The sequence below is a fragment of the Globicephala melas genome, chromosome 9 (assembly GCF_963455315.2).
Source record: "Globicephala melas chromosome 9, mGloMel1.2, whole genome shotgun sequence".
NCBI classification, from domain to species: Eukaryota; Metazoa; Chordata; class Mammalia; order Artiodactyla; family Delphinidae; genus Globicephala; species Globicephala melas.
This window is the reverse complement of record NC_083322.1, coordinates 41,345,214-41,370,026: the sequence shown is the minus strand read 5'-3', so window position 1 is coordinate 41,370,026 and position 24,813 is coordinate 41,345,214. Positions and strand designations below refer to the sequence as shown.

At 39.9% G+C, this 24,813-nt stretch overlaps 1 long non-coding RNA gene across 2 annotated transcripts in view; it reads left to right on the top strand.

The window, feature by feature from the left end:
- LOC115853830 (uncharacterized) overlaps positions 1-24,224 on the top strand; it is a 71,299-nt gene extending 47,075 nt beyond the window's left edge. For both annotated transcript variants that reach the window (XR_009565278.2, XR_009565279.2), the window contains exons 3-5: positions 12,664-12,755; positions 22,138-22,243; positions 24,070-24,224. This is a non-coding gene — a long non-coding RNA (uncharacterized lncRNA). The remainder of the gene's footprint in view (positions 1-12,663; positions 12,756-22,137; positions 22,244-24,069) is intronic.
- The last annotated feature ends 589 nt before the right edge of the window (positions 24,225-24,813 follow it).

Sequence of the window (24,813 nt, the reverse complement as noted above, 5' to 3'; positions counted from 1 at the left end):
CCTCTCACTTCACGTCTCTGCTCTGTTTACATTCTCTCCTACTACAGATGAGCTTGCTCCACCTTGCTGTGGGAAGAAGGGCATGGTTCAGACAATTACTGATTATATCATCTCAGTCTAGTGATATCAGCTTCCTTCTCCCAAAGCTTGAAGTAAAGCCCCAGGGAAAGACCCTAATTGGCTCAGCTTGATGCACAAACACATTTCTAGCCGATCCCTGTGGCCAAGTAAATATATGGAAACTATGGTTGGCCAAGTCTGGATCTCAGGCTCACCAGGCTGAAGACTGGTTTGGCAGCCCATTAAAACGATAAGAAGGAGTGGATCGTTTCTCCCAAATGAAATAATATGCTGTACCAGAAGAAAATGGGGGAGGAGATGCTAAACAGACACAATTGACAGGTATCCGTTACAGATCCTGTGTGTCTCAGGATTTTGTTTTGTTTTCCAATAAATGTCTCTGAAAACAGAGACTTTTACAATTGCAAGGGAAAAACGCTTTATTGACAGGAAGAGGAGAAAATGTGTAGGAGGAAGGAGCTAGATGAATAAAGCTGTCATTAAACCTCTTTTGGAAAGTATATCATCTCTTTGTGACTTCAGGTATTTAACCTCTGGGAGTATGAATCTCATATTTTCTTCTACCAGCCTCTAATCCCAGTATCTAAGCCTCAGGGGATAAGAGTAGCACCTAACTTGCAGGACTTCTATGAGAATTATATGAGTTAATACAAGTAAAATATGTAGTATAATACCTGATGCACAGAAAGCTTTTATAAATAAAAATATAATTTGTGTATATTTATGTAGCACCCATGTCCCCACTACATCTTGAGTGCTCTTGGTTGCAGATACCTGCAACTCTCTGCTTAGGATTCTTTTTCTGGCCCAGAGAGATTCATTTGGAGAACGAACGCTCCCTATATCAACTCTCAACTGACAGGAGTTAGTGGATAAATACTCTAGCTTCCTTATCCCTCAGTGAGACAACTCTGAGTTCCCCAGCATGACTGTGCTCCAACTGATTCATCTGAGAACAAGACCCTGTTTTTGACTTCTTTTCCTTCCCTGTCTTACTACTTCCACTCCCCTAATGGTGTTTTCTGGAATCACCTCCTAAATAAACTAGTTGTACTTGAATCCTTGTATCAGGATCTGCCTCTGGGGAATCTAAACTAAGATAATACATTTGCAAAGAAAGTTTGTGAAAGAAAATGCACCAGAATGTTCACCATCTTTACGACTGGTGGGATTGTAAATGATTTTCCTTTTGTCATCTATATCTAAAACATTTTTCACAAATATGAACATGGATAGCAACTAATTGATTACTTAAACACTCTAAAACATTAAGCCTAGTTTTTAGTTTCTACCGAACCTGTGCACCTTTTCCTTCTACCTACTTCTAATTCTATGAAACTAATAAACAGTCTTCTTACTTTTATGCCCACTAAGTCCATGCCTAGCCCTATGCCTTCACTCATACTTTATCCAGCGCTTTCTATTAATCCTACCTCTTCCACAAGGCCTCCCTTATTCACTCCACCTCATGATGCCATTTTGTGTCCATTTCTTCTATGTATTATTTAATTGACATATTAATTCTTCCCATACCTTACATCATTTTAAAGAGATACATGTAAAATACTACTTTGCTCTCTCAACTTTCTAGAATATTTCGATCAGCAGTAGAACTACTTTCAACACAAAAATGGTGTTAGACCAATTCAAGATAAAATACTCCCTCCCCAATTTATTTACGATAGTATCTGAGCTGCATCTGCTCTTTCAGTCTTTAATAAAGGGGCTGTTTTACAGGACAGCAGCAATGGGGGGAAAAAAAGCAAAGAACAGAAGCTGGCTCTAATGCACTCATTCCACCATCCATAAATGATCTTTTCATGAGGACACAGCCGATAAGGAGAGAAGGAAAGACAAAAAGCATTCTTGACTTAGGGATGGAATAGCAGCTCCCCCTCTGTCTGGTTCAGTTGCTCAGAATGGCTTTCTTATGGCCTTGCCTCTTGTAAATTATGAGTCTCTCTCTCTTTCTCTCCCCCCATCCCGAGGCTTCATATTAAAGACAAGACGCAGCTGCCAGGCCTCCAGAGATTTCCCAGCAGTCTACTATGGTGAAATAAAATACCATGTTATGCTGTAAAACTAGCTGGTCCTTTTTTCACATGGGCTGTGCTATCTCATGGCCTGGACAAAGGATCACAGGCCTGGACACTTACTGCTTTTCCTGAGATTTGTAGAATGATCTTCTAGACAGTACTCAGTCTTTTTGTGTTCCAGCTTCCCAGCATGATATTTATTATTATCTCCTAAAGAGACTGTATACATTTGTATAATACATGTACACTCTACCTTCTTGAAATACTGTCCTGAAGGAAGGCATTTGGTTACCATTAGAGCAACTATTTTACTTCCAAGGAGAGAGAGGTTTTGTGGCCCTGTTGCCACAAATGATTTGGGACTTTGACAGGCTTGTGATCTTGCTTATTTGCACCTTTTGTGTCATTACTACCAGAAGGATTGCATTATATAAATGGGCTGAGGTTTATACACAGTGATTGGTTGAACTGCTTCTGATGTTGCAATCTTAGGTTATCTGCCCAGAAGAAAATGGATCCAGCTAAAATAGGTCTGTAACCTTACATGGAGATTTGGAGTATACTAGTGAAATGTTGGAGTATACTAGTGAAATCAAATTGGAGACTATCTTTAGTTAAACAGTTAAAACCCTACTAGAGACTGAGGCTGAAAGTAAACATGATGCCCTGTGTTTATTTCTCATATCCTGATTTCGATCTTTAAATAATAGGATAAGCTTCAAATCCCAGCAAAGCCTTGAGTAATTAAGCCTATAGAAGAGGAGAAGGAAGAATGTGAGAAATTACTGAGTTCTTGCGGATGACAGTAGCTCTCTAAGTGTCGACAGACCTCTACGCACATTCCTTTCTCCCTCTCCTGTTTCACTCTGTTTATTAGCTAGCAAATAGGATAAATGAAGATTCCCCCTTCCTGTTGATATACATTGTTTTTCAGAAGGCTTTAATAGACGAAAATCATCAGGTGCTAAGTATCAAATTTCTTTCCAACCTCTTTGTGGGGTGTACATGGGAGAATAGGTAAGGATCCAATTAGCGATATGAATGTTAAATTTATATGCAATTAGATAAATAGGTCCCTTTGAGACTACACAAGTAAAATTGGAAAGTAGTTCAATTTACCAACTGAGGGGCAAAGATGGAGTCTTAATGATTTTTCTATCTTTTTTGTAATAGGTGTTCAATAAATATAGTTGGGTTGAATTATTAAATTGAAAACATCCATGCCCATTTTGAAGAACATAATCTGCAAGGAAATTATTAAATGCAATGAATATATAAACTATACCTTGAACTACTTCTCTGCTTTTCAATTGAGAGGTTAAAATGCTTTCCAAGTATAACTTGTTAATTTTACAATTTGTAACAGTCCCTGAAGGAAGGGAATTAACAATCACCATGGGCTTCCCCGGTGGCGTAGTGGTTGGGAGTCCGCCTGCCAATGCAGGGGACACGGGTTCGTGCCCCGGTCCGGGAGGATCCCACATGCCGCGGAGCGGCTGGGCCCGTGAGCCTTGGTCACTGGGCCTGCGCGTCCGGAGCCTGTGCTCCACGACGGGAGAGGCCACAGCAGTGAGAGGCTCGCGTACCGCAAAAAAAAAAAAAACCAATCACCATCATTCCATTTTACAGATGTGAGAACTGAAGTGTAAGGTGCTCAGACCAGCATGAGTCAGTGAGTCAAAGTCAGAATAGAATGATATGTAAATGGGACAGATGGAGCAGAAGTGCAGCCTACAATCTACTTTAGGGCTCCTTTTTTTATCTCTTTCCCCTCTGACTGTATAACAACTTGGGAAGCCCTGGCATTGTACCCTGGTACAACAAGAGAAACTTCCTCCTGCCTAGCAGAGGGGTAGAGCAAGGAGGAAAATCCTTGGACTCAGTCAGGGCAGAGCCTCTATTTAGTTCCCCACTGTGTGCCCACCTCCACCCCATACACCCCAAGGCCCACGTAACTTGGAACTTGGCTTCGCCCTAGTGAACTCTGGTCAAGTGAAAGAATAAGTAAGTGGATGCCTTGTGACTCCCATTTGAGCATTTGAACCACTAAATCAATATTTCTTAAAATGGTACAGTCATGCCCCTTTAGAAGAGAGAAAATAAAAGCCCCCAGCATCATTTATCTGTAATTGTCCCTGCAAAAACAGCAATAAGAATCTCTCCAGATTGACATGGGACCATATGCATTTGGTTCTAGTGATGCCCTTTTCTTTTCTTTTCTTTTTAAATAAATTTATTTATTTATTTATTTTCGGCTGCATTGGGTCTTTGTTGCTGCGTGTCGGCTTTTCTCTAGTTGTGGCAAGCAGGGGCTACTCTTCATTGCAGTGTACGGGCTTCTCATTGCTGTGGCTTCTCTTTTTGCGGAGCACCGGATCTAGGCACGCGGGCTTCAGTAGTTGTGACGCACGGGCTTAATTGCTCCGCGGCATGTGGGATCTTCCCACACCAGGGCTCGAACCCGTGTCCCCTGCATTGGCAGGCGGATTCTCAACCACTGCGCCACCAGGGAAGCCCGATGCCCTTTTCTAATAAAACAAATATCTAAGTAAACAAATAAACACAAATACCATATATGAGGAAAAGTCTTCAATATGTTATGAAGTGAGAAAGTTATAAAATAGTCCATTCACTTGGCTACATGCTTTTAAATGTATTATCTCATTTAATCTTCACAAAAACCTTCTGAGGTGGGTGTTCCTTTTTGCTCCTTTTTATAAATACAGAAACTAAGGGAAGTTACGTAACTTGTCCAGAATCACACAGCTTGAAAATGAGGATTTAAAACCAAGTCTGGGGGCTTCCCCGGTGGCGCAGTGGTTAAAAATCCACCTGCCAATGCAGGGGACATGGGTTTGAGCCCTGGTCTGGGAAGATCCCACATACCGCGGAGCAACTAAGCCCATGCGCCACAACTACTGAAGCCCGTGCACCTAGAACCCGTGCTCCGCAATAGGACAAGCCACTGCAATGAGAAGCCTGCGCACTGCAACGAAGAGTTACCCCCGATCTCCACAACTAGAGAAATCCCGCTCGCAACAACGAAGACCCAATGCAGTCAAAAATAAATAAATAAAATAAATTAATAAAAAAATAAAAAAAATAAAACCAAGTCTGTTTGAATCCAGAGTCTGGCATCTTATTGCCTCTCTCTGGTTCTTACTTGTACTCTGGCTTTTTGAATCCTCTCTTCCTTTTCTTCTTTCTCTCTTTTTTTTTTTCTCAATTTCTGTATCTGTTTCTATTCTCTCTCTCTCTCTCTCTCTCTCTCTCTCTCACCACATATGTTTATCTATGGATAGCTTTCTTCACATTCTCCAAGGGGTCCACTATTTAGAGAAGTTTCATTGCCAAAGAACCTTGCCAAGCCCAGATTCAAAGGCTGAGCGTGGAATCTGCGACTCCAGCCACTAGGTCATTGCCTCAGGTCACTGCCCAGCTGCTGAGCACATCCCAGACTCACAGACTCTGCGTGGGCTGGGGCTGTCCATGCATTTTGTCACTGGGACTTGAAAACAGCAATTTTTAACTTCAGAAGCAGTGTTTAGAAATGGCTGCCACTTAGAGTTTATCGACTAGTTTGTATGAACATGTGCTATCAATATAAATAATTTGCATCAGAGATTTGCTTGAGTTCTCCTGTAGAGACACTCTGCATGCTCCAGAAATTGTGAAGATCAAAAGATTATGCAAGCAGCAGTGGCACGTCTTCCTTTGCTTTAACACATATATACATGCTTCTAATAGCTAACATTTCGGTAATGACTGTGTACAAAACACATGCTAAGTGGTTTACATACATTATCTTATTTAACCAAGTGTTACAGGGGCTAAACAATAGCCCAACTGTCTCTTACTGGTACTTGGCAGAGCCAGCTCTCTAATACAGGTGCACTTCATGTCAGGGCTTCATGTCTCAACCCTTCTGTTCTCAGTGACAAGCGCTAGGCCATCCTTGACAGAGATGAAAACAGCCCAGCAAGGAACTTGGAATCCAGTAGCAAAGATTTTTTAAATCTTTACAAGTATAACAACAAAGGACAGAATGCAATCTAATATTACCCTCTCTGTCCAATGGATAAAGAGTAGTAATGATTTCTTTAAAAGAGAAAATCTTTAATTTGTGTGTGACGCTCTTAAAAAAAAAAAAAAAGAACTTGGAGAAAAGAGGAAACCACAGAGCATTCTCTAAGATGGGCAGCCGTCCAAACATCACAATTACTTCTGTGGAAAGCAGAGCTAAGGCTGAGGGGGTGAAAGTCCAGAAAGTCAATGTCCAGGGTGGGTTTAAAACTTGTTATGTGCATCTGGAGATAAAGAAGTCAAAGGGCCAAGGAAAGATTAGAGTTAATGACCCACATGGTAGTCAACCCTTAATACTGGAGGGGTGGCTGCTACCAACGAAAGAGCACAGAGGCTGAGAATTCGAGAATTAACTACTAACACTGGAGACCCTTGAAGGCTGAGACCTTTCCTTGGTTTATTTTGTTTTGCTATAAATCATTTACTTAATACACTGTAGTTCTTAAGATAGTACATGCTGTATTAATTTATGACCATTATCAGGTTGAGGGAGAAAACACTGTATACAAAAGAAAATATCTCCCAAATTGTTTTATTTAGATACATGATTGAGTGTAGGAAATCAATGCCAAGACTCATTTTTAAAGGGTTGCCTAAACTCCAACAGTGTTCAAGTGATTCTAAATCCCAGTCAAATTGCAATGGAGTGGTCTCTCCCATCAAAATTATACTTTTCATAAATGTCTATCCATTGTGACTTTAAAACATACTCAAAAGTTTTGGAAGAATACAGAGCTAGGGAGTTCAGTAGCTTGGTGAGAGAATCGTAAGAACTAGACCTTCTTCAATATATGTTCATCAAAAACTCTATTTTTTCAATATGAGAACATTTATTCTTCTAATTCATTTTCCACTTACAATCATATCTCTTAGTTGGGATGCTTCATGGAATCGTAAAAAAAAAAAAGCTATAATGCAACTATTTCTCAGAAAAAGAAGTTTGTTTATACTACATTTGCCCTTTAAGGGTTATCTGATTGCAATTATCTTTCTCCAAAAAAATCTTGCTAGAACTTGCAAAGTTCTAACAGAAATTGGTATGGAGCAGTCAGGCAATGGCAAGTACAAGAGTGAAAAAAACATAAGTCCTGACCTTGAAAAGTATTTACATACATTCCAGTGCATTCCAAACACATAAAGAATAGACTTAGCAAGGAAAGGCACTTCATGCCCAAAGTTGAATCTTTGAAGCTGGGATCTGAATAAAAGAAACACTTCATGTTACTGCTACACGTAGAGAAACAGAGCAGAAATTGTAGGCCCAAATGCAGTGTTCCTGGAAGATTCGTGAGAGAGAAGGGCAAACATACACCAAGTAGATACTTCTCATAAGGACATGCTTTGCAATTTGAGCATTTTTGAACTTGCAATGGAATTTTAAAGCCATCCAGAAACAACAGATGTTTGAACCCAAATGATCCAACGTCTTGATGCCAAAATTAGGGCTCTGAAGAGGAACGTTAGAGTTGTAACATATGAAGAACTACTTCAGGAACTCTTCTCCAGGGAAACAGTTGAAAGAGACTTATTCTATGGCTTGCTGACCCATCCTTTTATCTGTGCCCATTTATACTCCAAGTGATAAAAATTTCTGTCAAATGAAAATATTAATAAATAAATGCAAGTCTCTTTCCTAGGTGTAACTTCAATCTCCTCTCTCTCCCCTTTGAGCACTCTATCTCTAAATTGAATTATGAAACCAGGAGGAGGACTTTTCTAAACATTATTTATCCCCAAACTTTTACATATGAAAACCAATAATGGGTTATGGTTGAACCTACCCAGCACAGAATTATCTAGCTAATTAGTTGTAAGCAGCAAGTCAGATATTTCAAGAAAGCCAAAAAAAACTGGCCAATACCAACTCCCACCAACAATAAATAAGCAAACTCCACTTTACAAGGTACTTTTTTTTCCAGATTAAATAGGTAACAGATAAATGCCAAATCTCTGCTTTTACTTGGTTTAAAGGATATGTCGAGGTTGCTGTATAATTCTAAAACAAAGTTGTTGTTTTTTCATTACCTTGTCAGATCAACTTTTTCCCCACCTCTCTCTGTTAAATAAATGCAACTTAGACATCAAATCCCTTTATTCAATATTCAAAGAAACTTTTTGTACATCTCATTCACCAACTAAACTTCCCATCAAGTTAGCAAGGTTTATTGGTTTCCAGAAGGATGTTAGCATAAAGATATTTCTTATTTCAGCGACACAACTACTATAAAATAGCGCCTGTGAGGAGAAAGTGGCAGTATGGTCATGGTTCCAAAAGGGAGCCAGGAGCTCAAATTGTAAGTGCATTTTAAAAATAGCATAGCAGCTATGATTATAATTTAGCTCCACAGCATGTAAGCGTGGTATGAACAGGAAATGGGAGTACATCTTCTGAGCCTGATAAGATTCTCTAATGTAAGACATATGCTCTGTATCTTAGCTGGAGAGCTAGACCTAGCCAGAAAGAAGAAAAGCATATATGTTTATCTTTAATCCAAAGATTAAACCTATCAACGTTGGAAGATTTTTTGAATTGCTATTGAATTAAGTGATGAAGTCAATGCAGCATACATTCAAAAGTGAAAAAAAAATACCTTTATAAAAATACCTTTATTAAAAATGAAAATTTGAAGTAACTTCCAGAGGAAAATTAATTAAGTGAGCTACGCATACTAAGACTGTGTTATCTCAGTGCAAGCTCCGAAGGGCAGAGCCTCTCCTTAGAGAAGTCAGTGCTAATCAGTGTACACTCCAGACAAGAGTTGAATTCACTAAGGCTCACATGTTTTAAGAACATTTTACAATGTCAATAATTATTCCTAATTCTATTTATGACAAATAGAAACGTGACAAAATGCCCTTGAGTTTACTCCTACATTCTAGGAAGGAACTGATTGTTTAAGCATATGTTTCCAGATTAGCATTGTAGAGAATGTATAAGATAAAGCAACAAGGCTTAGCAATAGATACATGACAGTACATCAAAGTACAGATTGACTTATTACATCACCCAATTTTATTGTCCACATTAGAGACAATGAAAAGGAGCTGATACCAGTGCCTATCATCAAAATACAAATTTTGATTTATTACCCTTTGATGCAAATCATAGTAAAGAAAACCTTTAACAGCTGGAAAAGAAACCCCCCCAAAAAAGTACTTTAGTTTCTAGGCTCTGTTCCTTTACAAACAGTAGGTTAGGAGATTTTTCTGGTTATTCAGTATAAGAATAATTTGCTCATTCAACAAAAATTTATCAAGTGCTTCCTATGCATGAGGCATTGTTGTAATGGCCAGGGCTATAGCAGTAGGAAAGACAGACGAGGAGCTTACATTCCAGTAGAAATCATTCAGTAAATACATAAACAAGAGACCTTGAAGGGTAATGAGTGCTGTTAAGGGAATGAAAGGATGATGTGTAGAGAAAAACAGAATAGGTGGGGACCGTTTTAAATAGGATGGTCAAACAAAGGCTTGCTTGAGCTGAGACCTAAATGATGAGAATCCAAATGGGTGAACACACAGGAGAATGTTCTAAGGGTAGAGGTAAGAGCTAGTACCAAAGGTCCTGAGATCAGAACAAACTTGACTTCTTCAAGGAATAGAAACAAATTCAGTGAGGCCAAAACATGGTGATTGATGGGGAGCGGGGAAGAGAGGAGGTTGGGGAGTCAGTAAGGAGCCAGATCATATAGGACCTATTGCTGTACCTTGGTAAGAGGTTTGGATTTCTTTTAAGGAATAATGAAAAGTCATTGGAGAATTTTATGTGACCTTGATTTGATTTTTGTGTTTTTTTAATTATAAAATATTTCAGGTATCCAAAAATGTATGGATAACAAGCATATGGATACTGCAAGAAATTAGATTCAGTGAAATCCCCATGGTACCCTTCTCAATCCTATTCCCCTCCCTCTTTTTTCTCTTTTTTTAAGATTTATTTATTATTTATTTATTCATTTTATTTATTTTTGGCTGCATGGGGTCCTAGTTGCGGCACGCAGGATCTTCGTTGAGGCATGTGGGATCTCTCTTTGCCACGCGTGGGCTTCTCCCTAGTTGTGGCGTGTGGGTTTTCTCTTCTCTAGTTGCGGCGTGCAGGCTCCTGAGCGCGTCAGCTCTGTAGTTTGCGGCACACAGGCTCTAGTTGAGGCACACCAGCTCAGTAGTTGCGATACACTGGCTTAGTTGCCCTGCAGCATGTGGGATCTTATTTCCCTGACCAGGGATCAAACCCGCGTCCCCTGCATTGTAAGGTGGATTTTTTACCACTGGACCACCAGGGAAGTCCCTCCCCTCCCTCTTTAAAGGTAACTCCTATTCTGAATTTTATGTTTATAATATTCATTCATGTTTTTGTGCTTTTACCACACACATACACACACACACACACACTCACACTCACACACACGCATACATGTCCATAAACAATGTGTGTAACACTGCTTTGCTTTTTTAAATTAAGGTATAATTGATATTGCATGTTTTTAAACTTTATATGAATGGTACCATACTGTACCTATTCTGCAACTTGCTCTTTTTCCCCTCTGTTGTATTTTTTTGAGATTTATTCATTCATATGGAGTTCTTATTCATTTATTTTAAACAATTGTTTAGTATTCTTTTATATTAAAATACCACAATTTATCCATTCTTTGGCTGATGGACATTTATGTTGTCTTCAATGCTTCTGTTCATATCTCCCTGAGCAGGTAATGGAATATAGAGAGACAAGAGCGGAAACATGAAAACCAGTTAGAAGACTCTTCAGAGTGCAGCAGAAAGCCAGCGGTGGCTAGGGCTAAGATAAAGCAACTGAGATGAATAGACATGGAGAAATTTGGTATACATTTTGGAAATGCAGCTGATTGGACTTACAAATGGATTGATAGGGAGGAGGGGTTGCAGAGAGATGGTTAGAAATCAAGGATGAATTGGCCTTGAGCTATTTTGGCCTTGAGCTATTTTTCGAGGGCATCTAGAAGCCCAAATCTTAGGACTTCAAAAAGTAACATGTGATGTGATACCTTTCTTCTCTAGTACCTTCTCTAGTACCTTTCTTCTCTAGTACCTTACAATATTAGGTACTTCATAAAATTCTGTTGAATGAAAAATAATTGAATAAATCATAGACTTTAGGGCTTCCCTGGTGGCGCAGTGGTTGAGAATCTGCCTGCTAATGCAGGGAACACGGGTTCGAGCCCCGGTCTGGGAGGATCCCACATGCCGCGGAGCAACTAGGCCCGTGAGCCACAACTACTGAGCCTGCGCGTCTGGAGCTTGTGCTCCACAGCAAGAGAGGCCGCGATAGTGAGAGGCCCGCACATTGCGATGAAGAGTGGCCCCCGCTTGCCACAACTAGAGAAAGCCCTAGCACAGAAACGAAGACCCAACACAGCAAAAATAAATAAATTAATTAATTAAAATAAATTTGTTAAAAAATAATAATAATAATAGACTTTACAATTGGTTCTCTATGGTATACTGGGATTATATTGAGATTTAGTTATATGACAACCTAGAATATTTTCAGATGAAATGAAATGAAGTGGGGTTTTGTTAAAATAATCAAGAGGGGAATGTGTGTGTTTGAGGATTATTAGTAAAACAAGATTGACTCTATGTTAAACTTTTTTTTTTTTTTTTTCTTTTTTGCTGTACGCGGGCTCTCCTGTTGCGGAGTACAGGCACCAGACGCGCAGGCTCAGCAGCCATGGCTCACGGGCCTAGCCGCTCCGCGGCGTGTGGAATCTTCCCAGACTGGGGCACGAACGTGCGTCTCCTGTATCGGCAGACGGACTCTCAACCACTGCGCCACCAGGGAAGCCCTGTGTTAAACATTTTTGAAGCTGAGTGATGGGTATATAGAAATTGCACTTTTGTGAATGTATGAAAATTACCATGATAAAAAGTGTAAAAAGAGATAAGAAAAAATTTTAGCTATCTTCCCATCAGGATGTGAGTTGCCCCAATATGGCGTCAAGTAAACATAACCACTCCACGTAAGTAGGTTGTCAGAAAATTCAGGCGGTCCAGGCAAAGTTCTTAACCTTTTGGGGTTTACAAATTCCTTAGAGAATTTGATGAAACATGTGAAAACTTTTCCCAGAAAAAAAAATACACATATACACAATTTTGCATAAATAAATCAGGATTTTTAAAATTTTTTTAAAGCTGATGTCATAGACCAGGTTAAGAAATCCAGATAAGGACTTTCTTGGTGGTCCAGTGGGTAAGACTCTGTGCTCCCAATGTAAGGGGCCCAGGTTCAATCCCTGGTCAGGGAACTAGATCTCATATGCATGCCACAACTAAAGTCCACATGCTGCAACGAAAAAAAAAGATCCCGCATGCTGCAACTAAAGATCCTGCATGCCACAACGAAGATCCCACGCAACTAAGACCCGGCGCAGTCTAAATAAATAAATAAATATAAATATATATATATATATATTTTTTTTTAAAGAAAGAAAGAAAAGAAATCCAGATAGACTGGAAAAGACCTCAGGTCAGGAAAAGACCTCACTGAAGTCTGACTTCAGCACTACGAGTTCTCAGGTAATTTGTTAATACAGAATTTTGTCCTATTAGTTTTTTTTAATGTTCTACTTTCCACAGTTGGTGCTTACATTCCTACCTAGAGTTTGCAGCTGGATGACTGAAGTTTGAGTCTTGTTTTTATTGCTTTAAAGATGATGATCCTGCAAAATTACTTAACCTTTCTAAGCCTCAGCTTCTTTATCTGTAAGTTTGAAATAGGAATACACCTAGTGCTATTGGTGATAAAAATGAGCTAATATAATTGAAAGTCCTTGGTAAGATTTAAAGAGCACTATAAATTGGTGGTAAAATTTTATGCTTATTATGTGCCAAGAACTCTTCTAAACACTTGAAGTACCATTATTAACCTCATTTTTACACATGAAGAAACTAAGACACACAGAAGTTAAGTAACATGCTTAATGTCATATGGCTAATAAGGGGTTGAATTAGAATTTGAGCCCAGCCAGTCTGACTCTAGAGTGTATGCTCTTAATCTTTATGCTGTGAATTTTAGTATTCACCCTGAATATAATACCCCTCCACTGCTCCATGATGTAATATTGTGCGCATCTGATGAACACTCTCAACCTAGGCCTGAGAGGAAAACTGTAATTCAAGTAGCAGCCAAATTCTAAGGGACAAAAAATGATGCCATGAGACTTCCCTGGTGGCGCAGTGGTTAAGAATCTGCCTACCAATGCAGGCAACACAGGTTAGATCCCTGGTCTGGGAAGATCCCACATGCCACGGAGTAACTAAGCCTGTGAGCCACAACTACTGAGCCTGTGTGCCACAACTACTGAAGCCCATGCGCCTAGAGCCCATGCTCCACACAAGAGAAGCCACCACACTGAGAAGCCCATGCACTGCAACAAAGAGTAGCCCGCGCTCATCACAACTAGAGAAAGCCCTAGCGCAGCAACAATGCAGCCATAAATAAATAAATATTTTTTTAAAAATGATGCCACCTTGTCTTATTTTTTAATTTAAAAAAATTAAAGTTTTTAATGATAATTAATTAATTAATTTTTTCTTTTTGTGGTACGCAGGCCTCTCACTGCCGCGGCCTCTCCCTCTACGGAGCACAGGCTCCGGATGCGCAGGCTCAGCGGCCACGGCCCACGGGGCCAAACGCTCCGCGTCACGCGGGACCCTCCCAGACCGGGGCACTAACCCGCGCCCCCCGCATTGGCAGGCGGACTCCCAACCACTGCGCCACCAGGAAAACCCTAATTTTTTATGTTGTTAATTTTTTTCTATGTTTAGTATTTATACTGTAAGATTTGATTTGATTTGATTTAAGTTCTTTTTTTGGAGAAGTTGTTAACTCCGGGGGTGGGACAGGGAAAATAAAGTGATTCTGGAGCATCTTGTGATGCCAAGAAAAGTAAGGAAGTACTCAAAAACCAATGGCAGGGGCTTCCTTGGTGGCGCAGTGGTTGAGAGTCCGCCTGCTGATGCAGGGGACACGGGTTCAGGGAGATCCCACATGCCGCGGAGCGGCTAGGCCCCTGAGCCATGGCCGCTGAGCCTGCGCGTCCGGAGCCTGTGCTCCGCAATCGGAGAGGCCACAACAGTGAGAGGCCCGTGTACCGCAAAAAAACAAAAAACAAAAAAACAATGGCAGCATATCAAAAAGACATAGGGGCAAACTAGAAAGGACTTTCAGTGACCAAAGATGAAACAATTTGAGCAAGAAATAAATAACAATAGGATTGGATTATAATCCATAGAATAAAATAAATATCCATGAATCTTATTGATATTAATAAATTTTAAAATAAATGGGAGTGAAGAGACAGTCTATCTTACATAAAAATTCCAATTAATAAATGTGGAAGAAATGAGGAAAATACTGAAACAGAACACCACAGTAATATTTGTTGCAGGCAAGATCCATCAGTGGATAATAAAATCAGTGGAATAGAAACAGGGTATTTTCATAATCTTAAAGTGTCTCCCCCAAATATTTATTAATTATAAAGGTAAAAATAGTGGAGAAACCTGTCAAATAGCACCTTAACCAAGTGATGGGAGTTAACATCACTGGTATAAGATACCAATATCATGAACTCCTGGATTATGATGTCCTAAGAAGGACACATCACTTCTGTGAATTCTGATCAAAAATGCATAAAACTCAATTTAATCATGAGAAAATAGCAAATTCTATAGAAAACCTAACTAATATTCTTCAAAAGTGTCAAAGTCATGAAAGACAAGGAGAGACTGAGGAATGATTCACATTGTTGGAGACTAAGCAGAGCTGACAACTACATGTGAGATCCTGGACAGGATCGTGGAAAAGGATGATAGGGAAAACAGGGTAACCCAAAGAAAGTCTGTAGATTAATTATTGTTATTCTCTATTATTAGGTATTATAGCAATGTTAATTTCTTAGTTTTGATCATTATACTGTGGGTCATGTAAATTGTTAAATGTTAGGGGAAGGAACATCAAGTGTACACAGGAGCTCTCCTGTTCTATGTAACTTTTCTATAAGTCAAATTATTTCAAAATAAAAAAAGTTACAAGCAAAACATAAACCCTGGGTTTCCCTGGTGGCGCAGTGGTTGAGAGTCCGCCTGCCGATGCAGGGGACGCGGGTTCGTGCCCCGGCCCGGGAGGATCCCACATGCCGCGGAGTAGCTGGGCCCGTGAGCCATGGCCGCTGAGCCTGCGCGTCCGGAGCCTGTGCTCCGCAGCGGGAGAGGCCGCAGCAGTGAGAGGCCCGCGTACCGCAAAAAAAAAAAAACACAAAAAAACCAAAATAAATATGATGAGAGACTTCCCTGGTGGCACAGTGGTTAAGAATCCGCCTGACAATGCAGGGGACACAGGTTCGAGCCCTGGTCCAGGAAGATCCCACATGCTACAGAGCAGCTAAGCCTGTGTGCCACAACTACTGAGCCTGCGCTCTAGCACCTGCGAGGCACAACTACTGAGCCCGCGCGCCTAGAGCCTGAGCTCCACAACAAAAAGAAGCCACCACGTTGAGAAGCCTATGCACCTCAACGAAGAGTAGTCCCTGGTCGCCGCAACTAGAGAAAGCCCGTGCACAGCAACGAAGACCCAACGCAGCCAAAAATAAATAAATAAATAAAAATAATTTTAAAAATATAAGTAATGCAAGGAAAAGAAAAAGTAATGCAAGTGTTAGAAGATATAAAAAAAGGATACCAGTTACAAACAGACTTTCTCCTTTCTCCTTGATTTAATCAGAAGTTTTCAATTAGAATGACAAAGAGAATAATTTTCTGAGTAAATAGATTTTATTTAAAGTTGTATCAGTTTGCCACCTAAAATCAGCACACAAATGCCCAAGGTAAGGGACCATTCTTTGTGGAAGGTGGCTCTATTCTAAAGGGACCAATCGAGTGAGGGCTTATGTGAGATTAGACAGCTCAGTCTGTCTTGATCATTCTCATGCCTTAAATATCATCTCTTCTCTTCTGTAATCTCCTACCTCCTCTTGATTACCTCTCATTTCTCTCTCTAACCCCTATAGAATTATTTTTACTTCTTGTAACACTCCTTAGTGCATACCTCTTTAATAGCACTTAAAATATAAATTCATCATTATTTTTCTCCAATTCTGTGTCCTTCACTTAAATTTTAATTATGTAGGGCATCAGGGAGTGTATAATAGCATATTTATTTCTCCAGACCTCTTACCAGTATCTAACAAGATGGTAGGCCCACAACAAACTGTTGAATTATTAAACTAAGAAAATTACAGAAATTAGAGGGGGAGAAAAGAACAGTGTGATTTTCTGCCATCCTTGAAGCCATGATTTTGTCCTCACCTGTGTCTGAAAAGCTTATTATTATTCAGATCCTTTATAAAATCTTCCCAAACACACATGAGGGTTCTCCATGAAGATGAAAAGTAAATAGCAATCCTTTCTTCAGAAGCTCTCAGAATTAATTTGCTTCCTCAAGCAATTATAATATATCACTCTTCCTTTGCAGAATATTTGCTAAAACATGGTTGGATGCCTCCATTGTAGATGTTATTGCCATATTTTTGTGGCTTGCTTATAAAGTGAGGTCAGTGCTAAGGTCACTTCTCTGTACCTGGGTGATGATCTCTGCTCTCCACAGAAAGGATGAGGGCCTGTCCTAGCTGACATTAGGTTAAGACGGTACAGGATGGCAAAGGAAACACACTACAGAGCAATATTCTTTTTTTTTTTTAAGGAAAGCTAATTAAAAAAAATATTTATTAATTTATTTTTGGCTGCACCATGTCTTCATTGCAGCATGCGGGATCTTTTTAGTGTGGCATGTGGGATCTTTAGTTGCAGTATGTGGACTTCTTAGTTGCGGCATGCATGTGGGATCTAGTTCCTCGACCAGGGCTCGAACCTGGGCCCCCTGCATTGGGAGCGCAGAGTCCTACCCACTGGACCACCAGGGAAGTCTCAGAACAATATTTTTACTAGAAGCCAGAAATGTAACCTTCCTTGGACATCTCTTGAGATGGTTAATAGCAGTTTCTTTTGAGTATATAATTATGTCTAGATAGAAGTCAACCTGTTAACAACTATTGCATTTGAGAACAAGATTCAATATATGAGTACAAGACCTAACATGGGGGCACATGGCAAGCATCCCTGAGATACTGAGCTAAAATTACCTCTACCTTATGAAATTATTATACAGAAATCAATAGCTTTCATACACACAAAAAACACGTAAGAAATATAATGGAGGGACTTCCCTGGTGGTGCAGTGTATAAGACTTCACACTCCCAGTGCAAGGGACCCAGGGTTCGATCCCTGGTCAGAGAACTAGATCCCACATGCATGCTGCAGCTAAGAGTTTGTGTGCCACAACTAAAGAGCCTGCCTGCTGCAACTAAGACCCAGAGCAACCAAATAAATAAATAAAATATTTTAAAAATGTATATAATGGAAGAAAAGAATCTGTTATAATAAGCCATAATATATATATATAATTCTTCATTCATTATAAACGTTACTAGAACTTTAAAACCACACTCAGATACCAATTTTCTCCTATCAGACAGGCAAAAACCCAAACATTTTACAACATGCTCTGTTGGCATAGCTGTCAGAAAACAGGTACTCTTATACATATAGTATAAAGTGACATAGCCCCTATGGAAGATAATTTGGCAATAGTGCAAAATTACAAATGCATTTATTTTTAGCTTCCCAATGCCTATTCTGGAAGTTTATGCTTTATACCAGCAATGTGTAAAGTAGCTGATGTGCACTGTTACTCATTTCAGCATTGTTAGTAATAGCAGACAGCTGGGGGAAAAATCAAGCATTCATCAAAAGATGCTTTGTACAAAACATATTTGTACAAAAACAAATTATATAGATCTCAATTGAGGGACATTTTACAAAATACCTGACTGGTATTCCTCAAAGCTGTCAAGGTCAACAAAACCAAGGAAAGTCTAAGAAACTCTCACAACCAAGAGGAACCTAAGGAGACATGATGAGTAAATGTAATATGATTTCCTGGAACAGAAAATGGTAAAACTAAGGAAATCTGAACAAAATATAGACTTTAGTTAATATTAATGTATTGATACTAGCTCAATAATTGTAACAAGTGTACCATGCTAAAATAAAATGTTAATAATAGGGGAAAACAAATAGATGGGAATTCTCTGTATTATATTCACAATATTTTTGTAAATATAAAACTGTTCTTAAGAAATGAAAGTTAGGGCTTCCCTGGTGGCGCAGTGGTTGAGAGTCCGCCTGCCGATGCAGGGGACACGGGTTCGTGCCCCGGTCCGGGAAGATCCCACATGCCGCGGAGCGGCTGGACCCGTGAGCCATGGCCGCTGAGCCTGCGCGTCCGGAGCCTGTGCTCTGCAGTGGTAGAGGCCACAGCAGTGAGAGGCCCGCGTAACGCAAAAAAAAAAAAAAAAAAAAAAAGAAAAGAAATGAAAGTTATTAACAAAAATAAATTATGAGATAGCCATGTGATGGGATAATTCTATGAAACATTCAAGAAAGAAAAAGGAAGTTCTTTCTGAACTGATAAGGAAAGATCTGCAAGGTTGTAAAGTGAAAAGAGCAGTTGTGTAAGCACCTGTATTTGTCTAAAGAAACCATGTGTGCACACACAATACCTGATAACAGTGGTCACCTGTCAGGGCTAGAGTAGGAAAAACAGGGTGGATGGAGAACACACACACACACACACACACACACACACACACACACACACACACACACACACACACACACACACACACACACACGCGCTAACTATGTGAATGGAATACCTAGTTAACTAATTAAGTTAACTCCTGCCTATAGGACCCTCTGTGAATGAGCGGTGAGATGGACTCCTGGGTAAAATGTGATTATTGCTGAGAACTCCCTTCCCCAAGTGATGAATCTTTCTACCCTCTGCATCTCTATAAAATCATTTTAAAAATAAGTATAAAATAAAAATCAAACTGATTTGAGCCTGCCAAACTTATACGAACCCAAACACCTAAACCACTTTAACTAAAAAATCATGTTACCCCTCCATAAAATCCTCAATTTCTTTTTCTGTAAAGTGAGGGTGGGCTCAAATAAAATTTTCTGTTTTGAAAAACTCTTATCATTGATTGAAAGAAAGACAATTCACGGGTAGGAGAGAGGGAAGAATGGCAGATTCATGAAAAACTTTGAAATGAAGAGCAAGATAATGAAAGTTTGTTATTTTTTAAAAATATTAACAGAATCAAGTTCTGTTCTACCTCTAGGAAGATATTCCTTCACTGAGTATTTTAACGGTAGATAGAGGGACATAATAATTTGAAATTGGAAGTTTCTCATTTAGAAAAAAAAACGCTAGTGATTGGAAGAGTAAGATTCATTTTACCTTTATTTCAAAGAACTTTTAGAAACAATTCAAATGGAAAGGCATTTAATTATATGAGCTTCACAATGACATTATCTTCAAATGAGGCCCACCTCCTAACATTTGAGGTGGTCAAGGTCAAAAGTACACATTGGGGTCAACAGCCACTATATCTAAATACTTTAAAGTGATAAATCACGCTAGCAAATTGTTAAATAGATATTTAAACACTCCTATCTTGACATCTTCATAACCTAAAAGATTAGGTTTGAATTTAGATTTCTCAGACTCTTCAGAGTTCCACAGCAGATAATAACAGGAAGGAGGAGGAGAGCTGAACCCTAGCCTCTGGCCTGTGACTTATCCATCCTTGGGAGGATAAAGGTGGAAAAGAAGCCATGGAAGTTGCTTGGACCAGGTGACCTTGGAATTCCTCTGTCCAGGTTACCCCACATGTGGTCTGATAGAGGACACACAGGCTCTGAGTAGGCAATTCCCCTTAGCAACACAGACATCTCACTCCATGGCCAGGGATAAGGCCAAAGGAAGGCAAAGGTAGGGTCCTCAGAAGTTTGGGGACCAGGGTCAGGGATTTCTCATCCTGGTCTAAGGGTGATACTGCTTCAGATACTTCTTAGTGATCAGTCATCAGATGAGGGAATAAAGAGTAAAGCTTTCATTCTTTTGGGTCCCTTGAAATATCATTTTGCGGGCTTCCCTGGTGGCACAGTGGTTGAGAGTCCGCCTGCCGATGCAGGGAACACGGGTTCATGCCCCGGTCCGGGAAGATCCCACATGCCGCGGAGCGGCTGGGCCCGTGAACCATGGCCGCTGAGCCTGCGCGTCCGGAGCCTGTGCTCCGCAACGGGAGAGGCCACAGCAGTGAGAGGCCCGCGTACCGAAAATAAATAAATAAATAAATAAAAACAAAAAGGAAATATCATTTTGCAGTGGAGATTTTTATTATGATAATATTAATTGACAAATGGAGAAAAATCAAAAGATGGAAAGATTTGTCTTTTGGTATCATGCAATATTGAGATTTTCTGAAATTCAAGGTCATATTAAAATAAAGCAGAATTGGTTGATTTTTATTATTATTTAGTGCAGTTTTTACATAGTGTGTGATTTAAAACGTAATCTCTAGAGAGGAGGGAGGGAGGGTAGCGAGAATGGAGACTTTTACCCTTCAGTTGGTACTACTCTTGACCGTTGGATTTTTTATTTTTATCATGTAGATATATTGCATATATGTTAAAACAACAACAAAAATTAAAGAGCTTCTAATAGTCCCATAAGCAAATACAGAATTTTGAATGTTGAATTTAATTATCATCTATATTTCTTTTGGTTCCCAGATGAAGCATTACCAACACAACATATTAGGCAAAGTGATAAATACAAAAACTCTATTTTTTCTTAATGGCAACATTCATATTTGAAGCAAGCTGTCAGTAGCAAACAGCTTTGCTTGAGTAGCCTGGCTTAGCAGATGTCTTTGTTAGGAATGTGACAATTATCACCATTATTTATTTCACTGAATATCAAGTGGTACAGAGGGAAGCCAAGTCCTCCTCAATAGTGCATGTGGTTAATTACATCATGCTCTCCTCACATGCCTTATTCTTTGTTACTTGCTCTTGAAATTATCATAAAAAGACATATCTGACTGACTTAAAACCAAATGCAGTTCAAAGTTACTATCAGCTATCACACAAAACTATGTAGACTACATGGGGAAAAGGAAATTATTTTTTTCTAGCCAATTTACTTGCTGTTTAATAGTATTAGGTAACATTTTTTGAGGGCTTAGTCTATACCAGAGAGTGAGTAAGCATTTTACATGCATTATCTCTCTTCATTATAATCAGAAACTCCCCTGATATTTGCATATATATTCTTTCACCTACACTGTGCTGTCCTTTTAACATGTTATTATTTGTTACACTAGTCAATGACTTGTTTTGATATTATAAAAATCATGAATTTTTATCCATTGAATATTTCCAACTATGGAAGTTCTATTATGAATGGAAAATTTATATTACAATAAAGACCAAATCATTGAGGAAAAAAACATAAAAATCTTGCTCCCCCAAATAAGCTAAATTTTATTCTTAATTCTATAAATTTACTTAAGGCAACTCTTTCTATAGAATTCAAGAATTCAATAAACAATAAAACACTCACTATGGGAGCACTTTATATTCATTAGGTTGGATAGAAAAATGAATTTAGTCTGTCTCTCTCTTCTTTTTTTTCTTTTTTTTTTGCGGTACGCGGGCCTCTCACTGTTGTGGCCTCTCCCGTTGTGAAGCACAGGCTCCGGACACGCAGGCTCAGCGACCATGGCTCACGGGCCTAGCCGCTCCGCGGCATGTGGGATCTTCCCAGACCAGGGCACGAACCCGTGTTCCCTGCATCGGCAGGCGAACTCTCAACCACTGTGCCACCAGGGAAGCCCTGTCCCTCTCTTCTAAGTGTATGGTCTAATGGAGAAGAGAAACAAACAATTGGATGCCAAACTAATTGTGCTAAATTCTGTGTTCCAGATATCAACCAAGTACTTAATAATGCGGGGAGGCTGTTGTTTTGACTTTGGTGGTGGAGAAAGAGCATTTTGGAGGAGAATGATGTGAATTAGGCTTTGAAGACCAGGTAAACTTACAAAAGCTGATCTGGAAGGAAGGGTGAGTGACAGAGGAAATAGTTTAAAAAAAGCAACTGAGCATAGGACCTGTTTGGACTTGTCGCATGCCAGGGTGCAAGAATTTAGTGGGAGATAAGGCTAGAGTGATGGATTTAGACCAAATCATGGAGGGCTTTGACAGTAGAAGGCAATGGGTAGGAAAAGAAAGTCCGAGCTCAAAGTGACACACCTTTGGAAGATGACTAGCACTAGTGTTCAGAAAAGCCAACATTTAAGGTATTACTGGGGAAAGACAATTAAATGAACCAAAGAAAGGGAAAGGGTTATTGTTGTTGTTGTTTAATGCAAAAGCACTTAACATGTGAATAGCAAAGGTGATTTGCTATTATTCCACTAAATGGAGGAAAAACAAACTGAAAACAAGGAGACCATTTAGGAGGCTATGCAATGGTCCAGGCAAGAATTAATGAGTTTCTGAAGAAAGGTAGTAAACAGAGGAGATTGATTTGAAAGATAATGGTGGAAACAGATCCCATTGGGTTGATTAGCCAAGATCAAAAACCCAGGAGTGGGGCTTCCCTGGTAGCGCAGTGGTTGAGAGTCCGCCTGCCGATGCAGGGGACACAGGTTCGTGCCCCAGTCTGGGAAGATCGCACATGCCGTGGAGCGGCTAGGCCTGTGAGCCATGGCCGCTGAGCCTGTGCGTCCGGAGCCTGTGCTTCACAACGGGAGAGGCCACAACAGTGAGAGGCCCGCATACCGCAAAAAAAAAAACAACAACAAAAAACCCAGGAGTGAAAAGTGATGAGTTTAATTTAGATCAGACTTAATACATCAGTGTGGGATGCTCAGCATATAGTTAGGAACAGGGTGTAAATAAGGGAAGACAGATAAGGGCTAAAGGTACAGAGCTGGGAGTCAGTCTTAAAAAGAGGATAGCTAGATAGATCAAGCTGTAAAATAGGATGAGATTACCAAGGGACTGTCAAGACTTAAAGTAGAGAGGACTGAACACTGAATCTTCAGATTAAAGGGCTTGTTTTAAGGCAGGGAAGGTGTGAGGCAGGTTAGGAATCTTGGGAGAAAACTAAACAGAAGCAGTCCATGAGGCAGGAGGACCAAAAGAATGTAATGTGGGCTCCAGTGGAGATGAGAGTTCTAGTAAGAAGAGGGTGGTCAATGTTGTCAAATTCTGCTGAAAACAGAATTTGAGCAGAAGGTCTACGAAGATGTTTTGGCTTTAAGACTTTCCATAGGCTGATGGTGCTGAGGATCAAGAGGGAGAAGAAACCAAGGTAGATGAAGAGGAAGATGATTGACAGAAATAGCATGAACAGAAATTAGAATCAAGGGAGAGTATTAGGCCAGGAAAGAAAGGTTTGTAGATATCAAGGGGGGTTGGGGGATGCACAGAAAATGGAAAGGGAGTAGATGAAGGGGAGAAAATGGAAGGGCATCAAAGTCAAGAAGGACCCAGGGAGGGAGGAGAGAAAAGGAGAGATGGAAACACTGGCCTTAGAAGGAAATCAGGAAGAGTCTTCAGAGACTGGAGGGAAGACAAAAGGAATGGGTGGTAATTTGAACAGAATGAAATTTATGTAGTATTCATATCAGGTGTTCTCCAGCTTCCCATAATGTAGGTAGCAAAAGAGGGTGGAGGTAGGCGTAGAAATTGAAAGGGAGTACAGAAGATTGGAACAACAGCTATGTGTATTATAAGGGTGAATTGATGATAGGTAAGAAAAGGAATTCCCAGGGTTATTGAATTCCCAGACATATTGGAAAAATATATTTTAGAGCATCCAATCAACCTGGTTATGTCTATTTTCTCCAGAATTGTTCAGCTGCCTAGAAAAGGAACAAGAAGAAACAGATGGTTGGCCTAACCAGGTCTGGAGATTGACACGACAGTTGTGAACCAAGATGAGTGAAATAAGTCATTAGGTTGCAGGTCCGGCGAGCACAGTGGGAAGAACTGTCCCTGAGATTCCTCAGGTAGGTGGCTTGGGACATCCTGAGAGGCCAGGAAGGCTGGCAAATGGAGAAAGAGCAAAGGGTATGGGCCTGAAAGTGTGAAGGATGGGTCAGAAAAAAGTGAGGTAATAGGAGAGATAGACAGATAGTGGTCAGAGGAAACTTTTCAAGTTTGAGAGTCTCAAATGTGGAGACGTTATGGATGATGGTGAAAACTAAGGTGTGGCGACACTAAGGGAGATCTGAGGCAGAATGAGATGGAGCCACAGAGCTCAAGGCAAAGGAACTGGTAGGTCAGAGAGTTAGAAAGATTATCAACATGGAATTTGAATCCCAAGGGAAAATACACTGGCTATAGGTGAGATTTTTTTATACGACTAAAAACACATTAATGTGATATTAAAACACATGAGCAGCTAGAAAAATACTTGGAAGGAAGACATTCAACCTTGTTCATTCAATAAATACATATTGAGCTGTGGGTTTAATGTGAAACTATATGCAATAAACATGATGTGGTGGATTCCTCCCAAGCAATGGTTTCATTAAGATTAAGATTTTGCTTCCCACTGTCAAAGAGTATAACTTAGCACCTGATGACCTC